At 40.6% G+C, this 24,287-nt stretch overlaps 1 protein-coding gene across 1 annotated transcript in view; it reads right to left on the bottom strand.

The window, feature by feature from the left end:
* LOC109927897 (band 4.1-like protein 3) overlaps nucleotides 1–18,314 on the bottom strand; it is a 162,317-nt gene extending 144,003 nt beyond the window's left edge. Inside the window, exon 1 of the mRNA XM_048595801.1 lies at nucleotides 18,182–18,314. The gene's annotated coding sequence lies outside the window, so the exon portion shown is untranslated. The remainder of the gene's footprint in view (nucleotides 1–18,181) is intronic.
* Nucleotides 18,315–24,287: the final 5,973 nt, after the last annotated feature.

The raw sequence follows: 24,287 nt of genomic DNA, 5'->3' as shown, positions 1-24,287 counted from the left end.
AAATGATTCCAACAAAAATGCTGCCACTTCAACTATCTTGACTCTGATAGCACAAGACTAAAAAGAAACAGAGACTGCTCATCTACCTGGATAAGTGTGTCCACCAACTCAAGCAGCTCATCATTTCGGCCAAAGTAGCCCATTTGGTGAGCACCCTGTGTACTAACTTAAAAGTTCACTCCCATCACCAACACACAGTGGCAGCAGTGTCTATCATAGATGGACATTGCATGCCAAAATGCATTGCAATAACTCAGCAAACTCCTTCAACAGCACTTTCCAAACATGTGACTTCTACTACATAGACAGTGAGGAGGGCAGCATATGCTTGGAAGCCTCACTGCCTGCAAGCTCCCCTCCAACTCGCACGCCGTTCTATCTTGGAATGAAACAACTATACCTTCACTGCCACTTGGTCAAAATCTTGGTACTCCTTTTCCATTGCCGGTGTACCTGAAAATGGCCAAATGGTCTGCAGTGGCTCAAGAACACTACACCTTCACAGGCACAGACACACAGACACTGGCCTAGCCAACAACAGTCACATCCCACGGAAGAACACAAAAAGGTTGTTATCCAACATGATTCAATCTTTGGGATATTGCACCATTCACATTTATTACATTACTGCAATACCCTAAAGAACAAGGGGGAAGAAAAAAATGCTATGAACAAATTCACTACAGTCTCATCAGAAAAAAGGAAAGCTGGCATCTGGAGAACAATCCACATCATCTGTATGCCCAATCAAGAGCTTGAATTTAAGACTACTTAACTACCGGGCAACCAGGCAAGCAGAGGACTCAAATTTATCATGAGCAAAAATATGTCAGTATAGTTCTGCACTTTTTCCACACAGGCATCTGTTAAGAGTATCTTGTGAAAAGCCTTCATTAAAAAGTCTGAACATGGCAGAACAGTTCAGTAAGCATGTTGGTGGAGTGCCAATCCCAATGCAGCTTTCAGCTTCCAAACTGGGCTCTGCATCAGATCAGCATTGATATCAAACGCTCTGACACTGGAGGTCTCCAAAAAACAAATTTGCCTTCAGTTCTTCTATAACAATCTATTCAGTTAAAAATAAAACTCTACATCACAGCTTTGGGTGGGCTACATTATCTGAGATTTCTCACTACTATCTAAACACCATCATTTCCTTGCCAATTCATTTAAACAAGGTACTTTTGCACCACACAACAACCAGGCAATGACCATCTCCAACAAGTGAGAATCTAACCTTCACCCCTTGATATTCAATGCATCATCATCACTTAAACCGCCATTATCATCATCCTAGGGGTTACCAATGCTCAAAAACTGAACCAGACTGTTGCTACAACGGCAGATCAGAAATCTTGCGGCAAACTCCTCACCACCTATCACCCCCAAACCAAATCCACGACAAGGCACAAGCTTGATAAAACAATCTGCACTTGTTTGATCTGCACCCATCCAGGCAACACTCAAGAAGCTTGACATCATCCAGCACAAATAAAAGAGCTCATTTCATTGGCACTCCAGCCACCAGCTTTAATATTCACTCCCTCCACTTCTTACAGTTTGCATCATTCACAAGATACAGAAAGACAGGAGGAGAACACACTCCCATCTACATCAACGGAACCGAGGTTCAGAAGGTGGAGAGTGTCATGTTCCTCGCAGTGACAATAACCAACATCCTGTCCTGGACTTCCCACGTGAATATGATAGTCAAGAGTCCACAACAACACCTCCTCTTCCTCAGGCAGCTCTGGAAATTTGACACGTCCATAAAAGGTCCCTCACTGACTTCTACAGATGTATCATTGAAAGCATACTGTCGGGGTACATAACGGCCTGGTTTGGCAACTGCTCTGCCCAGGACTGTAAGAAACTACAGAAGGTGGTGTGCACAGCCCAGAAAATCATGGAAGCCAATCTTCCATCCATGGACTCCATTTACATGGCTCACTGCCACGGAAAGGCTGCCAACATCAAAGACCTATTGCACCCCACATCCTTTGCTTACTACGATCTGCTGTACCGCTCATAAAGAAAGCTTTTCACTGTACTTCGGTACAAGTGACAATAAATCAACCAACCAACACTGCAGCAACTCTCCTCTGACAGTGTCTTCCAGGCCCACAACCTCCACCCAAAAAAATGATATGAACAGCAGATACATGCGTCAAATGCCATGTGCAAGCCACACACTTCAGTGTTCATTAATTCCAATGACACCGGTCAAAATTTTGGAACTCCTTTCCTAACGCAACTCTGGGTCTGCTTTCTCAATGGACTGCAGTAGCTCAACAAAGCATCTAACTATCTTCTCCAGGGCAATTAGAGATGGAGAGTAGATGCTGGCATAACCAACAATTCCCAAATCCCACAGACAAAAAAAAAAAGACTGAGGGATTAAATACCATACCTTCCACAAGAACATGTTCAAGGATGAGGACCCCAACAGGAAAACAACACATAGTAATTGACATCAAAATGCCAACTTTCGAAAATAGGAGACTTTAAATCTGAACATCCCAGCTGCTAGAAAACAAAAAGCTAGACATACTCAGCATCCACTGACTAATTGGTTTCACAAGATTCTTAAAAAATATATTAAAAAGCCTTTACAGTGCTGAATGTTAGGACTTAGCCAAAGCAAAAATGTTAGTCATTTTAGATGGAAATGACAACTTTTCTCTGCAGTCAACTCTGATGGCAAACAATAAGGACCAGAAAAACTTCATTTTAAAACATCCACTCAGTAGTCTGGAAATATTGCAAAAGCAGCAGAAACCATCTTTCCTGTTATGACATGTGCATTGAGCACCAGGTCAACCTAGCAATGGCAGTCATAGCCATGTATTTTTCTGAAACCCAATAGTCATAGTTGTTGATCAAAAAGATCAGAGACTGTTTCATTACTCATAAGAAATTCATATGACACAGATGACATCAAATAGGTCTTAATTGGAACAGACCAAGTGACCACTTCAGAATCCATTAATGAATCAAATTTGTGTATTATGTACCACAAGGCAAAACTGCAACTTTCGTTTTGAACTTCACTGCACAATAGATATTAAAGATAAATAAAAAGGTTAAAGCCACTGGTAATTTAAAACATGCATACAGTCACAAAATAATGAGTATACATAACAGTTGTAAGGTTGAGAAACCCTCACCCTTACTGTGAAGTTTTGCAACAAGACATGTACAACTCGAAGAATAATCATTAGACTGACATGTATACATGCAATCATTCCTCTGTAGATGCTTGAGCACTAAAAACTCACTTGGGTTTTCACAATACTCATGATCTTACATGAGGAAAGATCTTTTTAACTGAAGAAAAACTAATCAATATTTCTAGATGGAATAATTTCTGGAAATCATCAGGTAGTGAAGGTTAATCTGATTTCACTTCTACTATCCTGATATTTGCATGATGCAATAAAGTTCGACTAACTATAGCATTCAAATACAACTAATTAGTCTAGAGTTCCAGGCATGACAAGAAAAAAAATTGAGAACGGACTGTCAAAACAAAAATCTCTTCTTTCAAGGCACGCTATACTTACTACATCACAACTTCTGTCTCAAATTACTCACTAAAATCTAACTTGCATGTGATTTAATCAATACAAAGTTCTTAAATTGCCCCACTCAGGACCCTGCTCAATGACAGTTCAATTGTCCACTGAATCACTTTTCATGATTAGTTTTGAATTTACCTCCCTTTGGAGACTGGTTCGACTGATTGGGACAGATCCGGAGTACCAGGTGAAATAGCTTGTCCTGGTTCATGTTATTTAATAGCTTTCGAATCCCAAGAAGAGCAGTCATATCAACTCTCAACCTGCATTTTCCCAGTGAAAACATGCTCAATTTTTAAAAATCAAGATTTCATGACTACAGTGCTTTTAAAACTTGTAACTAGAATTAGAATTGAAAGCAGATAAATATAAATTTCTGTTGTTTCACTCAAGTTAATCCAGCTACTTTGGTTAAACACTAAAACTTCTGGTTTGTAAAAAGGCCTCCATTGAGAATGAATGCCAGCTCATGAAAAAAAATTGAAGTGGCATAGTTCCAAGTAATCAAAATCCTGTTCCTTCCTAAGTAAATAGTTCATTAAGCAACTAAAACATAATTCCGAGTCTGAGGACATTGACAGTTAGGCACTCCAAGCCCTTTGACTTTGTTGAGTTTCACCATCAGTTTAGTAGACATATGCTTAGAATCACGTGTGTTTAATAAAAGCTGTAGTTAATTAGGAAAATATGACTAAATTCTTTCCTGATCTGTTGGAGACGTATAGACCAGGCAGACACACCACAAGATCTATTCCTGGACCTGAACATTACTTTACAGTAACTGTATTTGTCAGCTGATTCAGCAGGATCTGTACTCAAATACACAAAGATGGGTTGAACAACAAATAAGAACTGCCATTTTCGCGTATATGGTGTATCTTTAACATAATGAATCTCCTGAGGCACTCTCCATGGAGTTTTATAAAGCAAAATTTGACACAGTCAAAACAGGAAAATCTTAGGGAAAAACCACCAAAATCTTGATCATTGATATAAAGTTTAAAGGAAGAATTCTTGAGCTTGGGCCTTACCAGCTGAATGCACACAGTCTCCAATACTGGCACTATTAAAATTGATGATTTGTGAGCAGAATTAGAGAAGAATACATATTTCAGAAGTTTATGGGAATAGGGGAAATTGGAGGTGAAGAGAGGGGTGGAAATAAAAATTCTCAAAGCAAATTTCCTTTCCTTGGCTAAAGTAACTTATTAAAATTAACTTATCCTTTGCACTGACATGCAGGCTGACATGTAACTTTCCGATATCCTCAGTTACATCAGCTTCAGTAAATCAGGAGGGGAATGAACAGTTATATCGTAAAAATGCCACCAACACTATTTGTGAAATATCTGAATAACGGATACATAGATACAAGCTCGGGCCTAGACAGAAACCACCAATTTGGAATTATAAATTCCTGGCCATTCTAATACATAAACATAATGGGTATCTAATTTCCAAGGATGTTCCTTACTGTTAGTCAAGCTTCAATAACTGAGCCTACCCAACCGTGCAACGATAAAGGTATTTACAACCAAACCATGATGGCATGTCCATTTTGGGTCCCTTACCACAAACATGATCTAGGTGCATTTGCAAAGATTCAGCGAAATTCATGACCAAGATAATTCCATACCCTGGGGGAGAAAATAAAGCAGAAAGGCAAGTAAAAGGCTCAATTTCTCTGGAGGTGTGGAGCTGAAATAGAAAGAAATCAAAATACACAAAGCAGGGGCTTGAAAGCTGTAATGAGAAGTTAACAAAGTCTTCATGCGAAAATACAAGTACCTTTGTGATTGAGGGTCTATTATTCTAATGCACCGCCTCAGCCCAATTGTTAATTCAAGTCTAGGTTTTGCTGGTCATTGGTTTTCATTTCCCCAATATTATGGTGTAGTGTGAAGCACCGAAGCAAACCATTCTTCTGCCTTTATAACCATGTTTATGGACTTTGAATTTCACTATCTTGAAAGTTTAAACTGGTACCATTTGTGGGTTGAAACGAAGCTGCTTGGTAAACAACAGCAGTTTTACAAGGATAGTAAATAGCACCATTTTAGTTGTGCTCCCATTCGAAAGTATTCTGAATGGTATAATTACCCTTCACCTTCACATCAATGCAAAAATGTTTTTGGTCAAAGGAATGTGACAATGCACAGAATTTCTAAGTGCTTTAAAGACAAATACAAAATGATCCCTCTGCAGTAGAATTCACATGGTCCAAAGATTTAAAAAAAAAAAAAACTTATATCACATTTACGTATGTGTACCATATTCTGAGTTCTAAGGAAGGGTCACCGAACCCGAAACGTTAACTGATTTTTCCTTCACAGATGCTGCCAGACCTGCTGAGCTTTTCCAGCAACTTTGTTTTTGTTCCTGATTCACAACATCCACAGTTCTTTCGGTTTTTATATTCTTTCATCTAATTTGCTTTAACGTTAAAACAGCCAGCTTCAACTGTTTGTATCCCACAATATTCTTGCGGGAAAGTGTTCCAACTCCCAAATCGTTCTTGGTAATGCTCATGACAAGATTTTTCTTTTAAAAAAAATTACTGTAACTAAATGTCTATTTATACCTCTTTCAAGTTTTAAGAGGGCAGAGACTATGGACTCCAATAACTCAACTGTAGCTCTGGAACATGCCAGGGCAAATGGAAAATATAAACGAAAAACAAGGCACTGCAGAAAACCAGTGGATTTGGCAGCAACTGTCCAGCACTCTGCTTTTAATTGAGATTTTTAGCATCCACAGTATTTTGGTTTTATTCAACTAGAAGAGTGGTCAGGTATATTTTCACCTTAGAAACAAAGGCAAATTCACCCCAATGAATTAGGAGTTTACCAGCTATTCTGGATGTCAGTTATCAAATGGCACTTACTCACCGATGTGCAGCATGGGTTCTGCCAGGATCACTCACTGCTAACTGTATTACTGACTTGGCTCAAACAATGAGTATGAGTTGAATTCCAGCAGACACAAAAGGAATACAACATTTGCTGAATGTGGCAGCAACAAGTTTCATAAAATGGAGTTCAGTAGAGGAGGGGAAATTTTCTCCATTGACTGGAGTCACGAGTGTCAGACTATGGTTATTAGAGTACCTTCAATTCAGCTCCAAAACATATTGGCAGGACCTCTAGATCCAAGTCTTCAGCTGCTTTAAATGAAGTTCCTTTGGTTATAGTATCAGAACTGAGCCTGCTCTCTGATAGCTACACAATACACAACTCCATTCATAAATCATTAAAAACAATGCAATCAGAATTAGGAGACCTTTCACCTATCTGCTGAGAAATGATGGGCAACATTTGTGCCACACAAGTATGAAGCAATGACTATCTCCAAAAAGACAGCATCTAACCAGCACCTCAAACATGCAACGGTTTTTCGACTCATACCGTCGACAATCAACATAACCCAGGGTTGAGGGTGACCAGAAATCTAATTGGGCCTGCCTCAAATTCTTTGGTTCCACCAGATTAAATAATCTGTAGTGAGCGGCTCACATCCACATTCTGTACAGTCTGTTCATCTACAAGGCACAAGTCATGATTGAGATGTAATGCTCTTCATTATTTTTCTCAAGGTGAATGCGGGTCCAACACCACTTGAGAAGCCCAACAGCATCCAAGATCATTTGATCAGCATTCTGAATTAATGTGCTGTCAGGTGTCCATAAAACAAGAAAGGCTCCAGAAGCTGATAAGTAGACTGCCAGCACAAATTAGATTAGGTGGTAGAGTGTTATTTGAAGGTACCAGATAATAATGTGCTTCATTTCTTGGGTGTGAAATAGGAAATAACATGAAAGTCACTGTAGCCCCAGAGGGCTATAGGCTAAGATCTCATTAGGGAGAGGGGGAGGGAGACAGAAGCATCCAATAGAAAGAAAGCTTACGCACGAACTAGCATGCAACAGACAATTGCTGTCCGCATTTCAATTTGATGTTTAATAAACCTAACAGTGATGGGACAACGTTAATACTTAAAAGATTAAAATATAAATTTCACTCAGTCTTGCAATTTTCAAGAGTCATGCCTCGAGTTAGGCATGTTATTTAGGATAACACCTCACTGAGCATCTGCTATAAAGAGAAAGGCAGAGGTGCCATCACTAAGTTGAGACATTACAGCTAGTTTTCAGCTGAATATAAAAGGCCACAGGGCACAAGTTAAATAGGAGCAGGGCAATTCTTCTACTGTCGTGACCAAAATATAGCCCTCCATCAAGATCCCCAAGAAGTGACTAACTGATCATTTTCTCAGTGGTTTTGTTTTGCTGCTTCATGCTTACCTATGTTCAGCAATGCACTGAATACAGGAGTTGGGAGGTCATGTTGCAGCTGTACAAGACATTGGTTAGGCCACATTTGTAATACTGTGTTCAATTCTGGTCTCCCTGCTATAGGCAATATGTTGTTAAAATTGAAAGACTTACAAGGATGTTGCCAGGGTTGGGGGGGTTTTAGCTGTAGGGAGAGGCTGAAAGGCTGGGGCTATTTTCCCTGGAGTGTCAGAGGCTGTGTGTTGATCTTATAGGAGGTTTATAAAATCACAAGGGGCACGGATAGGGTGAATAGCCAAGGTCTTTTTCCAGGGTAGGTGAGTCCAAAACTGGAGGGTATAGGGTTTAAAAGAAGGTGAGAGGGGAAAGATTTAAGCGCCTGAGGGGCAACCTTTTTTAATGCAGAGGTTGGTATGTGTATGGAACAAGCTGCGAGGAGATGATGGAGGTGGGTACAATTACATTTAAAAAGGTGTCTGGATGGGTACATGAATAGGAAGGGTTCAGGAGGGATGTGGCAAGCAGGACTAGATCAACCCAGGCTATCTGGTTAGCACGGACGGGTTAGACCAAAAGGGTCTGTTTCCGTGCTGCATAATTCTATGACCGTAAATAGCACACACTCGACTAGTGCTGGATCTTGGTTCTGCTGGGACCACTACACTACACACATTGCAACCTTAATCTAAACATGGATTAAAAAATGAAAGAAAGAGTTGAATTCTAGACTGGAGAAGTACATCACTGTCCTAAGCCCTTAAAGTTGGGGTTGCATACGATGGAGTGTGGCATCAAGGGACACCAGTAATGTAACCGACACAAATTGCAACGAGTGCCTGGAATCATTCCAGAACAAAAAAGGAAAATGTCTGTGGCTATTGGAGGCTAGGAAGTGACAAACAATTGCTAAGGACAGCATATGAAGTTTAAATTATCTTTAACTGCTCCATTAATCAACATCCCTCCATCATATGGTAAGAAGAGGGTCGACTGCTGATCATTGCAGCACTTAGCTCTATTAACAATTCCTATTTTCCTGCAATGCTACCTGAACAACATCTCACTTTGTGCTGTTAAGGAGCATGTAACACACACACTTCTTTCACCAATGAAAGACCACAGCAATGGCATTTACTCTTCCACATGATTCACTGTGCAACGAGCTTACACTTATTCAGCAACATCTCCCGAACCCACAACATCCACCACCTAAATGCAAGCAAGTACATAGGATCACCATTAAGTGCCCCCCACCCCACAACCTTCCTGACTACACAATACATTTGTTCCTTCATCATCAAAAGATCAAACTTCTGCAATTCTCTGCCTAACAGTTGGGAATACCATCGTCGCAACGGTTCAAAATACACTGTCACCTTATCAAGTACCACCAGAGAGTAACAATAAACGCCAGCGATGCACAGGTCACCTACAGTGCCTTTTCAAAAGTCATTCTGGCAATCATATGTCTAAACAACTGTAACTCACATCAACAGCATTCCCCAAAGTAAAGACAATCCCAACACAATTAAAAATTCAAGTCAATTTATTCTGATAAAATAATCTCATGAGACCATATATGCATATTCTATTTGTCATCACCAAATTAATTCTCCAAAAAGTTTTACATAAAACATGGCACTCATATGTGAAGAATAAATGCTGCTTAAATGGGACATGTACGCACAAGCTGCAACAATACTAAAAATCAAAAGATCCTTTTCTTTTCAAGAGGATGTAGTCTTTATCATGCTCCATTTTGCTTAAGAGCTAACAGCTGCCAGTTATACTCTTCCTTGCGTACTTTATTGCATTTAATAATCCCAAGAAGCCAGGCAACCTCTAATTTCAAGTTCCAGCTGTCACAGACTTACAGATGAGTCTGCTGTATCATTTCACCTTCTTCTCAAGCCACAGTTTCTCCATTAAAAGCAAAAAATGTCCAGAATTGTCATAGCTCATTCTATGCTAGATGTAATTCTACATTATTTGTTAGACATGAAGTGTAATCATACATTTTCAGGACTTTAGATATTAAAATAATTTTTATGACTGTAGCTTGGCATTGCTGTTTCACTATGACATTATTATAACTAAGCCATGTTTCAAAGGTTGACATTAACCTTAATGCCATGTTTCTCCCCCAGTGAGGCTTTGGACCAAGAATGTCATCCACCACGGATTTAGAAGTTTATTATCCAATGTACAAAGCAAAAAAAAAAAAAAGTAGCTGTATCACAAGTTTAGAATATGATCCATCTCTCTACCTACAAGATAGAAAAAAGGAAAAGACAAAATGTCCCTGTACTAAAGAAATTTGTTGTATGAAGTTTTAAAGTTTCATTTGATTAATTATTTGTTCACCCATATGGTCACCCCGTGTTAAGCAACTGATTTCGCTGATCAAATTGTACCACCTTTTCCTGATTTCTAGGTATGCAAAGTAGGTCAAAAGACGATGTATGTGTAAGACCTGAACCGTCATAAATACAACACAGAAATAAAATGCAAAACAAAACAAAAAACATACCAGCTGTGAACCCATATAGCAATAAATCCATTAAGTCAGTCCATATCTGGCTTAGAAATTGAATACTTATAGAAATCAAACTCGTATTGTTGATCAAATGCACAGTTGGCAGCAAAAACAAAAGACAATATCAATTGCAAGTTGTTTCCTGTACAAGTTACAGGTTTATTATTTCTATAATTTTAATGTCAGCAGCTAATTTTGTGTTTGTGAATATGTTTTCTTCCTTTCCCAGTTTAGAAGGCACTGTATTACCAGCTTGCTGTCATTTGACCATTCTAATAGATGACAGATATGTGCTCGACCCTCTCCTCCTGAAAGATGCACCTAACCCACCCACCAGTTCACGAGCTAACTCATTGTGACAGCATTGCTTATTCAGTTTGTTGGGGGATCCAGTGCATTTTCATGTGGCTAGCTACCATTCCTCCCATACTGGGCAGAATAAGGTCAATCTGCATACACCAGGTTTCTCTTTCATTTATCTATTGTTCAGCAAAGTTAAATCATCTCAAAATTCTACTTCTCCAGCCTCCCCGCCATCTTCACAAAATCCCAATCCCAATCTCAAGCTCAAGATCATAGACCAATGGCATGAGTGGCCTAGAAAATGTAGGTGAAGACTGGTTAGAGAGGTTTCAGTATTGAAAGTTGGTGTTTGAATAGGGCCAATAAAACCTTCCTGCCCTTTGACCACTGGATCACTTATCACGCATTCACAATGAACTCCATTTGTCCGTGTTCTACCCAGAATGTCTCTCTTTCTCTGTCTCTGCTTCAAAGAGTCCTTACCTCTCTTGCTATTTCAAGTAGGACCTACCACTTTTCCTGTTCCCAACCGGGATGAGTGTACCTCTGATGTTTATTCACCTCTGAACTCAGGTTCCTAACACGGTCATTATTCCTTTACTGTTGCCAATTTTTAATAAGTTTCCTCCCACAGAGCCCCTCTTGCCTTTTGACTTCTTTCCAGCACCAAAGCCCTGCTCACTCTGATCCCTCCCACCCAATACCCACAAACTGCTGCTGGACTAAGTAATTGTTGATAGCTATTCTGCCAAAAAGTCCAATTTGTAAGTATAGTGGACCAGGTCTTGGAGCTCCAGAAATAGTGTATGCCCTAAAACAGAACACATCAATTTCTATCCCGTTGTTTATTCAAGCTCACTTCACTTTTTCTCTGCCCTTACTTCCTTTTACAAATTCTACACAGTTTTTTCTTCTACATCCCTTTGTTTCTTCTTTGTTTCGCTCAGACTGGTTTGTTGAAAATAAGCAGGTCTCCCATATCTCCAAAACCTACACATTACCATGTGACAAAACTGCTGGAAGAGGCACAGGAAACAGGCCAACTATGAAATCATTGATCACAGAAATGTACAACAAAGTGAAGACATGCTCTTCTGTGAAATGGTTAGTCGAATTGTGCAGCCATGCCTGAGCTCACATCATGCTTGCAGTCAAAGAGGAGAAAATTGGGTCAAGAGGAATGTTAAAAAGAATATTGATTTAATATCTGCTGATTCACAATTCAGTGAATTCATGCAAATGCTAAAAAGGCTCTGATGCCAAGAGTAACTAAATTAAATAAACATTAAACTATCCATTAACAGCTAGTTAGCCATTAAAAGAAAGTCATTCAACAGTCTCTGCTATAGTCTCTCCTCAATGCAATGTGAATGACCCCCACCAAGGACTACAACAAATAATGAATTTTGTTAGGGTGTACTGCCTTTTTTATTTTTTAAGTGCAATTCACCTGAAATCAACCAAACAAGCACAGATGATGAAGGAATTTCTTACTCAAATTACACCCAGCAGGAACAGAAATTTTTTTGCAAATTGTACAAGAAGCTGGCGCTGCTCACTGAAGTGGCCAAGCCAACAGAGTGAATTAATTATTGTTCAGAATTACCACCAACTGCACTCATTTGTGGGTCTTTGGGAAGGTCTTTGAAGTTTTCTTTTGCTGTGGGGACATTAAATGGTACATATCAACAGCCTCCAATTTTTAAAAAAACCCAATTACTGTACCCTAGTGTAAAAAGTAAACAGCGCTGTATAGTTTTGGTTAAAATCATTTTCAGTTATTTAAAATCTAGTTACTCACAGGTGGTGGACTATATACTAATTAGACATACTTAACTGTTGAGATAAAGCCATTTTCTGCTTTGTCACAGAAACTGTGCCTCTTAAATCACATCAAGATATATTTTGACTGCAATTTTTCCTAGCATTTAAATGCCGCTTGATTATTTTGTTTATGACAAATCTTACATTTGTTGTTAAGCAAATGAGTTTGAACAGAAACTTGAGCAATGAAATATTTCTGAAAATTAGTACAATGTGTGTCTAATTTGGCAATTGTGCCCATGTCAAAATTATTGGCCAATCATTTCACATATGAATACAGTCAAAATTAACCTCTAAACATGAGATGAGTCAGCAGTCCCTTTTAAACCTCAGCACCTTTAAAAAAAGTCCAATCATTTCAATGAAGAGAAAAATAAAACAGGCTTCCTAGCCACTGCTATCCATTTTACACAATCACAAGATTACCCTCTTGTACTTATACTCTTACGAACCGGATCCCTCTCTCTGGGTATCACTTGCAATAAGATCTGCCACTGATATTTTACTGGCAACAGCAGGATATACTATAAATGCAAAGAAGTGAACTAATCAAACTGAGACTCAGTAAAGAATAATAACAGTTTAATACCTTCAAAAAGAACTTCTAAGATTCAAGTCAATTTCAGCAACATTTCTGATACAATAACTCCGCTTCTTGCCATGTTTCAGATCGTTGCCTTAAACACTTGCTTTACTTATACTCCCACGTCCCTCAAAATTTCCAAATGTATCAACCCCTCATTGACTTCATTTTGCAAAAGGTTTAAGTTGCAGTTGGCTCTGGTGGTGAAGAGATAAGTGCTCAAAGCAAACTAAAAATAGATGATAGTGTTTATCCAAAACTCTACTCACTGAAGTATCAGATAGCATAAAATCTCAATTTTATCTTGTTTTATGCTGTACCATCATCCAGGCAATTTTAAAGGCCTCGTTTAAATGGAGCTTGTCAGTTTCCAACCCTACCTGACCAGCAGCAATCCATCATCATCACCAACTGCGTGTAGAAGTGTCCTGGTGAGTCAACAGGCAGAATCCAATCAGTGCTAGAAATGACTTGGCTATGGCAAAACTCATGGCAGAACTTCCCAAGAAATCCAGCGAGATCAGCAGCAACTCGCTGCATCTTTTTACTAGGTTCCAGGCATCAAGGCAAGATTCTCACTGGGTGCAGTGAATTGCCTAAAAACCTTATTAATTGCACATCTCACCCGATTAATACACAGCTTCCCATCCTACTGCCCACTGCGAACTAAATAGAAGCTGAGAATTTTGACGTGGAAGTCAGTGAGAGTATCAGATGACTTTAGCTTACTACTTAGTCCAAAGGACCTCCAGGTACCAACATCTCAGGGCATGCTCCATGGGAACCGGCCCCTGGACGCCACAGCCACTAAAATCTGACATGTGCCAGCCTTTAAAGAACTCTTGTGACATGTCTCTGATCCACTTGTACGATGATCCTGCATTCAATGCTGCACACCTCAGGGCACAATGGTAACTATCAATGTAATGCTGCAGCTATGACACTGTGCTCACAGACATGCAACCAACTCATGGACTGGACCAAGTTCCAGCTTTTTGCTGTTCATTTACTGCATTAGCACTCACTCATTTTGACCAAGGTTCGATACCCCTGCCCTGCTGGTCAGTCAGATACTAATGTCACAGTCCTGCTGTACTGCCATGCCCTTTAGTGCAAACACAATGCTAGAAAGCTTGGTGTGGTTATGAGGAGTCCTCATTCAAGTCAAGAGCGATAAACTTCAGGCAAAAAAAGGTCCCAGCACAGTAACTCAAGGGCAGCCTACAATACCAGTCCAGGGACTTGGACATAGCCAGCCAACTGTTCAGGGTGGTTCAGCGAGAGTCCTCATCACATAATGGGTGAGGAGGTGAATGTCAGGCAGCCATCTTGATTATTTCTGCCTGCTTGTGTGCTATTTTTCTCCTGATTTGAGAAAGAGGCAAATAAGGGAGACAAAAGTGGTTGGCATAGCTGTTAATTTTGGTGCAGGTGAGGAGGTGTCTCAATGAGCAGGCAGCAAGAGCGCATGCAGGGTTAGTGTTAGAGTGCTGGGATCAGTGAGTGCGAGAGGGGGGAAGATGGTGCAGGCAATAGTGATTGAGTAGAGCATTAGCATTGGTAGGTGGTAGGTAAAATAGCAGAGAAGCAGGGAGTGTCAGAAGATGGCAGCACTTAGGCTGGCAGATTGGAGAAGGGCACTGATCTTCCTCCTACAGTGCTGTGCATTCCTCCAGACACCGGAGACCGCTGTGCCTCAAGCGACAACTTTGGCATTGGCTGGCTTCCTGGTCTTTGGAAAGGGGCAACTCCAGCAATGCTTGCCCAGGTACGCAAGTTCATTTTTAAAACCAGCGACTGCACCAGGAATGCCCAATCAATTCTGGGATATCCCGCAGCAGCAAGTTCTTCTAGAAAAGGCGCATGCTGAGACAGGGCTAGAACTGGGAAAGAGAAGGCCCGTAAGAGCAGGGTAAGTAGTTAAAATGAGACAAGTTTATTAAGATACAACAAGAGATCTCAATTAGCTTCTTGATGAGAAACTCTCCAACATGCTGAAATTGCAGTCGTCTAGACTAGATTTGCACATTTAATGCACAACACACCATTGTTTTCCAATGGATGTCCCACATTCTCATTGAAAACAGATTAAAATCCAATCTCACAGGAAGGGAGCAGGATCCCAAGGGCTTTCTTGCACAGCACTTACTTTATTTGCACCCTTCCCCCAACTAGGCTGGATTTCAGAGAGTAGGGTTAAAATGTCCACTAAGGCTGACATTGCTCCATCAACATCTGTTCAAGACTTGGATCTCAGCAACAACCAATCGTTGCACACTAAGTACTTTAATCGGCTGAATAAATCTCTCAAGGGTATTGAATCTGAATTCTGGCTACAAAGTGACAGACACTGCTGGAGGGAATGTCATTTGATGCTGGAAGCTCAACAGCTGTGTGCTAAAACAAGATAGAAAATTGTTGTCTCAAAAAAAAACACATTACAAATCACTTTCAAAAAGGAAATTCAGTGTTGGTTTGTACAGACAATTCTGTGAATCTATGGTACATTGCACGCAGATTAAGAACATCAATTAGGGACACCTGAAAAATTAAAACAATCAATCAATCTCCTATTTTAGAACATCTGCTTGAAATAAATTTGAATCAGGTCAAAAAAATAAACAATTCCTGGTGAGACTTATCAGTGCATGCACAAATAATTTTAATGTTTAAAACAATACAACTGCTTTAAAGGTAGTAGCATAAATGTAATGCTTGTTTGTTCATCCAGGTAGCTAAGGTGCAGTCTCTGAGCTTTTCAATAGTAATAATTATCTCCAGAAACACTTAAAAAACACTTACATATCAAAGCAACAAGATCCACCCTCTAAGTATGAAATATACATTTGTTTTGTGTCACGGTTCTTCCAGTTTCACCCACAAATTTACACCATATTTACATCAGATAATCAAGATATCCAACATACATTTCCAAAACTATCAAAATTAGTTCATATTTCAGTCACATAGAATGTTCAAAATTAATTAAAATATTAGGCTGCCACTTACTACTTTTAACACCTCTCTAACTATGTTTGATTTGACCAATGTAAAAGTGTAGCCCAAGATTCATTCAATTTTTATTGCAGAAAATGGAAACCGGGCAGTGAAGTATGTAAAGTGGTTCATTTATATTAAATAGGCGATGTACCTGTGAATAACATATGGTAACTACAAGGAAATGCTTCAGTCTTGAATCTTTCATGTCCTTCAGACAGAATATCTTTCAGGACAATGAGTAACCAGGTCACAGGAAGATATCATGCCAGATGCTATGTTGCCTCTGGTGGATGTACTCATGGCAGCTGCTTCACTTCTTTCTACAGCAGGGTAATATTTGCAATTATTTGTCAAGAAAAAAATATGAAAAAACTGAAAATGTTCTGAGACAGCTCAATCTAAATGAATACTCTACGAGCTGCTGCTGCTGTGTAGGCATTATCCTTAAGTGAAATTTCAAGGTCAGGCAATTTAAAGTAAAATCAAAATGTACAAAAGACTTGCAAACAATTGTTCCAAAGCAACAACTCTAGTAACTGTTCACTTAGAAAGCATTTGAAATAATTTTCTATTGATTAAAAGCACCCAGTATTTTCCCTCAAGATAATTTTAAAGTACAAATTAACTCCTGAAATCCTTCTTTTGAACTGAGTACTGAAATAAATTCAAAACCGGTCTTCTGTCAAATTCGCCACCAGGTCTTTTCAGTCGATCGATGACTCCATCATGACCGTATAGAAAAATTAAGCTTCGACTTCCAGGGGTAGATTTAAACTCAACAAAAGGTGGCAGCATCAATTAAATCGGACGTCATTTTGCACAAATGTTCCAATCTTAAACTTTAAACTGAAGATGCCAGACAATTAGAGTGAAGATTCGGCATTCACAATGGTTTAAAAAGTGTATAATTAAAGAAATGTAACTTACTTTAAGTTACATTTAGCAGGTTGAGTTAGAGCGACAGCATCTTTGAACAGACCTGGATTAATCACTGGTAGTTCTCTGATACATTAAGGGCACTAACACCAGAACGTATTAAAACAAAAGGCATTCTTAATGACGATAAAGAGCACGTCAGAGTAATGAAATGCAGCCTTCCTCGGAAATACGAAGCAGAACCAAAAGTTGAAATGCAATGCAAGTTTCCAAAGATGGATTCCCGGCCACTTTTTTTTTTAAAAAAGGTTTCTCTTGATGACTACCATATGTTGTGAAACTTACCAGCGAGAGGAAGTGAGAGGTGAAAGTCAGCTTTCCTCTGCCTGCTACGGGAAATGAAGTGAGAGGTGGTGGCGAGAGCCTGTCTCATTGACGATGCGGCCCGGAGTGTGCTGTCACTGCAGCGGGCTACAAACTGCCATTGACTCCACACCACACCCACCGCATTGCAGAACTGCTGGCAACCGACAAACAGTCAAAGCTGCAACTCATCTTACTGACCAAAAAGAAATGAATCACGCCAAGGGATCTCCCTCCTTTTTTTAATAAAAAGGACTGTGCAGTAACACGTAGACAAATCTGCAGTCAGACACAAAATGTTACACAGTACGTCTGGAAAAAAAAATTATTGATAAATCACGCGAACAAGCCCCACGCCTTTAGGGTTGACGACACGAATACACCGTTGTATTTATTTTTAAGACAACCTATTTACAATTTCAAATCAGTCTTTTCAGCTTCTTATTCTACTGAATGCATGGAGTTCACCAACAGTTCTAAACGGCTGCAATATAAATGGCTGTAACGGTGGGTGTCCCGACACTGGATTAGCTCCGGGGGGGGGCTGAACCGAGGGCAATGTGCTGGTTTATTTCTCCCCCAGCGACTGTCAGGGAGAGAAAGAGAGAGAGAGAGAGAGAGACGCAGATTGGGAAGGCGACCTGCGGACAGATAGAGAGAGAGCGGGGGCCCCTTTATAGCTCAGCATCGCCAGTGACTGCCCACGTCCCACCGACTGAAACAGAGAGAGAGAGCGCTGTCAGGGACAGGGGGTAACACACACACACACACACACACTCTGAAACATGGCGACCACAGTAAGCAGAACAGCAGCAGCTCAATCATACCTTGAGCGTCCTCCCCAGCGGAGCTCGGGGAACCAGCAACTCCCTCTCTCCCTCCGAGCCGGGGGCCGGGCAGCTTCCAGCGGCCGGGTATCTCGCCAAAAAAGAATCACTGCGCCCGCTCGCTACCCCCCGCCCCGTGTCTCCTCCTCTCAACCAACCCCCCCCCTTCTCTTTCTCCCCCTCCTCCACCAGGGCTCTCTCCTCTCTCCTCCACCCCCGCCTCCTACTCCTCCCTCCCCCCTTCCAGGTGCGATCCCTTTCCTGGCGGTGTGGTGGGGGGTGCTGTATGTAGGGGCAAGAGGGACGGTCACTTCGCTGCAGCGCAGCGTTACCCTGGCGGGGGGGGGGGGAGAATGAAAGGAGAGACCGGTGAGGGTGAGCTGATGGTGGGGTAGGGGAAGGATACAGGGAGAGGACCGCAGGCTAGGGTTGGGTGAGTAGGGGAGGAGAGACGGGGAGGGGGGGGGTGGTCTGGGGAGGAGAGGAGGCGGCTGAGCGGAGTGGGGGGTGGGGGTGGGAAGGTGCGGTGGTGGTGGTGGTTGTGGAGGAGGGTAATGGAGCACTCCTACACACAGAGTTCAACCTGCCACCGCAGATGGGGCCAAATGAGCGTCCTGGGTCTGGCAGCTTCTCCCTCTCTACCAGTGCGGTATAATTAGAAACAGATTGCTTAAAGTACAATATCACACAGAGGAACTTCCTTCACTTGCACACTCTGATGCATGTCCCATCACTGTTCTGCTCCTGATTTAACAGATGTGGAACTGGAAAAAAAACTAAGTGTGCATTATGGACCGCACTAAGTACTTGTACGGCAGCACCAGACAGTAAACCCCTCGATACTGCTGTTGTAATTTTAAAAAATAATGCATTATGTTGTACCACATAATAAATTAGCATTTTCAGAGCAACTTTCCAGAAATAATCGTTGTCGAAATAATGCAACAAATCCTTACAAGATTTGTATTCTGAACAGCAGTTATTGCTAACATCTGAAATGTAGAATAAAACAAAGAACCGCGAATACTCAAGCAGGTCCGGCACATCTTTGGAGAGAGTTAATGCCTTGATTCCAGTGGTCCTTCAGTTCGGAACGGTTCTGAAGATTGGTTCGAGCCCGGTTACCTTTGATAACAAGGTGTGGAGCTGGATGAACACTACAGACTAGGCAGCATCAGAGGAGCAGGAAAGCTGACGTTTCGGGTCTGGACCCTTCTTCAGAACCATTGACTGCTATCTCTCCTCACGTATGCTGCCAGATCTGCTGAGTTTCTCCAGCAATTTCTTAGAAATCTAGGGCTGTTTGGAACCACTGGAAGACCAAAGCCAAGATAGAAAAACTTACACGTCAAGCTGCTTGGTTTATGTGCCACAGGGTACTGGATATCGCACAAGTTAACTGCAAACACTTTCGCGCTCCATAAAGAAAACATTGACCCGATGTAGCGCACGGAGCAGAATGGAGAGTGTGAGAGAGTGCCGCTTGATGATCTGACGGAGACCTATCTATCCACGCTCATTCAGCGCACTGGGTTATCGGGACAAGCATTTCTGCCCGAAAAGCATTTAGAATTAGATAGTCTAGGGGAAAAAAAAACAACTTAGAAATACACCGAAAAAAAAAGTGTTGAAAGTAACCTTTTTTTCCTAGCGAAACAATGCAGCCATAGGCGGCACGGTGGCTCAGTGGTTAATACCGGGACAGGTTCGATTCCGCCGTCCGGTGATTGTGTGGGTTTCCTCCCACAGTCCAAAGATGTGCAGGCGAGATGGATTGGCCATGCTAAATTACCCCGGAGTGTGTAGGGGGATGGGTCTGGGTGGGATGCTCCGAGGGTCGGTGTGGACGTGTTGGGCCGAAGGGCCTGTTTCCACACTGTAGGGATTCTATGAAATGCGAATGATGTTCCGTTTTACTTTTTAAGTGAACTTCTCAAATGATAAACCCTTCGAGTGGAGAGGCACTTTAAATGCAAAATATGTTTCATGGTAGCATAGCAGATGGTTATAGAGATACCAATACACTTTCCGTCCGTATAATCTAATGGGGTTCCTATCTCAGCCACGCTGCTCTGGAAAACCTCAGGCAAAGATTATGTACTTAAAGCGTGATGGAAACTAAACAAGTCCTGTCAGTCAGCGCTTTGGATCATTCTAAACAGTATTTAAACGGAGTCACTCAAGCAAGTTGAATGTCAATCTTTAGCACAGAGACGTGCAAGGGAGGAATTAGTACCAGAAAACATCATTCTCGCAAGAAAAAAAACTGCAGGCTACAAAAAGTCAAAGATTAATTTCTGTGCTTCAATTCTCCCTCTCTCTCTCTATACCGCACACAACTTCGTTCACACTACTTCCTGATGGTTCAAACTAACATCAGCTGAATAAGGAATAAAACAAAATAAAAACCGAAAGAACCTGCGGATGCTGTAAATCAGGAACAAAAACAGAAGTTGCTGGAAAAGCTCAGCAGGTCACCAGACGCGAAACGTTAACAAGGAATAAAACCAACAAGGGCTTCTGAAAGCAGTTGTTAAAAAGAAAATAACTTGTGGAATGTGCGCGTCGCTGGCTGGCCAGCATTTATTGTCAGTCCTTAACTGCCTTTGAACTCAGTGGATTGCTGAGCCATTTCAGAGGACAGTTGAGAGTCAGCCACATTGCTGTGGGTCTGGAGTCACGTATAGGCCAGACCAGATGAGGATGACAGATTTCCTTCCAGATGGGTTTTTCCCAACAATCGACAATGGTTTCCTGGTCACCAGTAGATTTTTAATTCCAGATTATTGTTGAATTCAAATTCCACCATCTGTCGTGGCAGGATTTGAACCCCAGTCCCCAGATCATTAACTGAGTTTCTGGATTAATGGTCTAGCAATAATACCACTAGGCTATCACCTCCCCAATTAGTCAGCGTGATATCACTGTTTGATTCTCTACTCCAGTAGTTAATGCAAAAGGAGGATGTTTGATTTATTATAGTCACATGTACCCAAAAGGACAGTGAAGTGGAAGGAAAGAGGATAGTGATCCTGTCACATTCTACTAGAACTCACAGCCACCTTTTGTTGAAAATATCACAGAAACTCTGACCTTTTTTTGTTGGGATTTCTAGATTTTGCTAATTCAAGAATCTCTCCCATCGAACTTTGCCAGGTCCAACAAAGAATCCAACAAAATTGGATGTGCCTTTAGGGAGAGTTTTTCATGTCTTTTCAGTTACCTTTAGTTTTTTTTTGGACGAGATTACCAAGTCAAAAATGACCAGACAGCAAATTGCACAGATAATGAAACAAGTGCGAAGAAGTCGGAGACATCACCCTTTTCAGGTGTATGAACTTTGCCACTGGAGGATAGCTCAAGTTGTGCAAACAACCAGTTACATCAACCTCCAAGGAAGCTGCTCAGAATGATCTAGCAATCTGTGACATGGATTTCCCTTCTGCTGGTGTTAGTTTGAATCTGGCACCATGTCAAAGGACAACCAGACATCCAGCAATGGCAATGAGATGAACTACCAACAAGAACTGCTATTTAACAACTTAAAAACATCACAAGGCACTTGACATGATTGTTATGAAGCAAAGTTGGAAACTGAGCCATGTAAGGCATTATTATGAGATACCCAAGCTCAGTCAAAGGAGCTCAGTAAGAAGTATCTTAAGCAGGAAAGAGATAGTATGATGAAAGACGTGATGTATGTTATCTTAAAGACAGAACGACTGATGTGTTTTATGAAGGCAGTTTTATGAAGTTTATTTTGTAAAAATGTCAGCAAACTAATATGGAACAGTGACCTAGATACAACATGGTTCAGAAAGCACGTGACTGTTATTGAAATAACACCATAAGATACAGGTTCAGAATTAGGCCATTCGGCCCATTGAGTCTGCTCTACCATTCGATCATGTTTCTCAACCCCATTCTCATTTTTTACTTTTGGCCTGATGTACAAGAAGTCATTCATTTTATATTAAAACAAAAGGCAAAGTAAAGTAGAGAACTCAGTTGAGTTCAGAAAGCAATAGAATGGAGTTTGGAAATGTCTTGGAAGCATCTCACCCAGTAAGAATTCTACAAAGCCAGTTACCCCAGCAGAACTGTTTGGTTTGACTTCCAGACTAGAAGAGTCTGGTGACATATGAACAAATTATTAGATTGATAAAACTTTAGCCCCTTTGACTTAAGGAAAAATCATCTCACCAGACATCCACATTCTTCCTCATGGACTACAGAGAATCTAAAGTAGTTAGTTTAGTAGAAATCTTAAGAGTTGAGATAGGGTGTAATTTCGATGAACTTGATAATGGATGGCTTTAAGACACAGGTTGAAACTTGGTTTTAAAATTGTTTTAAAATCATTTCTTTTGAAGTAATAGCTCATTTTTGATTATTTTTCTTGTGTGCTGAACATACATTCTATTGTTGAAGGCCACATGCAGCCTCATGTGAATGTGTCTGTAATATTAATCTGGTGGTTAATCAAAGACATGATTCACTTTGGTATCTAATTTGTCCAGTAGTAACATCAGCTGGGATCTTAACCATACAAAGTTGGAAAGACACAAGAACAAGTGGTGGTAGGGAAGGAGAGAGAGAAAAAGAAAGAAAGAGAGAGAAAGAGAAAATTTCACAGCTTAAAGTTTTGCCAGCTGAGGGCAAGGCTACCATTAGTAGCATTATATTAAATCAAGGATTCCCAACAGTTTAATAAGCACAGATGAGGGTCGAATGGCTGAAGATTAAAGATATAGGGAGTAGCAAAGCCGAAGGAGCATTCAAACAAGGTGGAAAATCAGCATTGTTTGACCTGTAGCCAATACAGGTCAGCAAGCACAGTAGTGATGGGCATATGGAGCTGTGAGAGAATAAAGACATGGGCAGCAGAATTTTGGATGATCTCCAGCTTGAGGAGGATAAAATGTGGGCAGCTTGGAAAACGTGCATTGCAACAGTTAAATGTAGAGTTCACAAGAATATGGATGAGGGTTTGAGCAACAAATGAGCTGAGACAGGAAAGTCTGCACTGTTACGGAAGGAGAAATAGGTTTAAGTGATGGAGTAGATGTGTGGTAAAGCTTACCTAAGGGTCAATTACTGTTCGACATTAAAATCAACTGTCTGCTTTCACCTCAGACCATGATTGCCTCAGGCAATTGCCAGACAGACAGAGGAATAGAATGGTGAACTAAGGCACAGAGTTTGTACTCTGAAGTAGAATCACGGGCTTTGGTCTTCCCAATGTTTAGTTGGAGGAAACTTCTGCTCAGCCCATTCTCAGATAGTGAAATCAGGAAGTTGTGTGACATACGTAATTTACAAAATACAATAGCAAGAGAAATTGATGATGCAATTTTGGTATTACAGCTTCTGTAATAAGATTTTTAAAACATTTATTTCAACCTAAACAGGACTACCTATACACGATGAACAGGTTTTGAGGGGTAATTCCAGTACTTTGAGCTCAGGCAAGTAAAGCTGCCAAGGGGGAATGCAAGGAAAAGTAACAAAAATAAGCATCATCCTCAGGAGAGGAGAAAACAGAAGCAATGGATGACAACCACTGGAACTAGAAAATGCACTTTATAAGGCTACAATATGATCAAAAGGTTTTGAAAGCTCACTCTCATCACTGATAGTCATTTCTGAACACTGAGGCTGCACCCCAGAATATAATAATATGCAATCCTGGATTAAATTTATTTAATTTATTTTAGAAAACACAGTGACAACTTTCTGTTGGACCATTCAAATTAGGTTTTCTGGTCATCATATGATTTGAATCATGCATGCTTTATTATCTGATTCACTCATGCTAGGAAACAAACCATGACAGTGTCAGCAGGAAAAAGCAAAACTACATTTTTCAGGCTCTGGCCCATTGAATGGCTATTTCTGTCATGAATTATCTATGTCTTTAAATTTTACACTAAACTAAGACGCGAAAATTTATCTATTTTTCTCCTAACTAATTTAAGGGCCCAAAAATGTATACATACTTTCAAATTATGTCAAGACCAGAAAATTGATTTGACCCTTTTGACGTTTACAGATTAAGCTATTAAAACCTGAATATGATATACAATTCTTCCAATTTAAATGATTT

The sequence above is a fragment of the Rhincodon typus genome, chromosome 4 (assembly GCF_021869965.1).
Source record: "Rhincodon typus isolate 14 chromosome 4, sRhiTyp1.1, whole genome shotgun sequence".
In the NCBI taxonomy this organism is placed as follows: domain Eukaryota; kingdom Metazoa; phylum Chordata; class Chondrichthyes; order Orectolobiformes; family Rhincodontidae; genus Rhincodon; species Rhincodon typus.
Note: the sequence above shows the minus strand (reverse complement) of the source record. Positions and strands in the feature narration are given on the sequence as shown.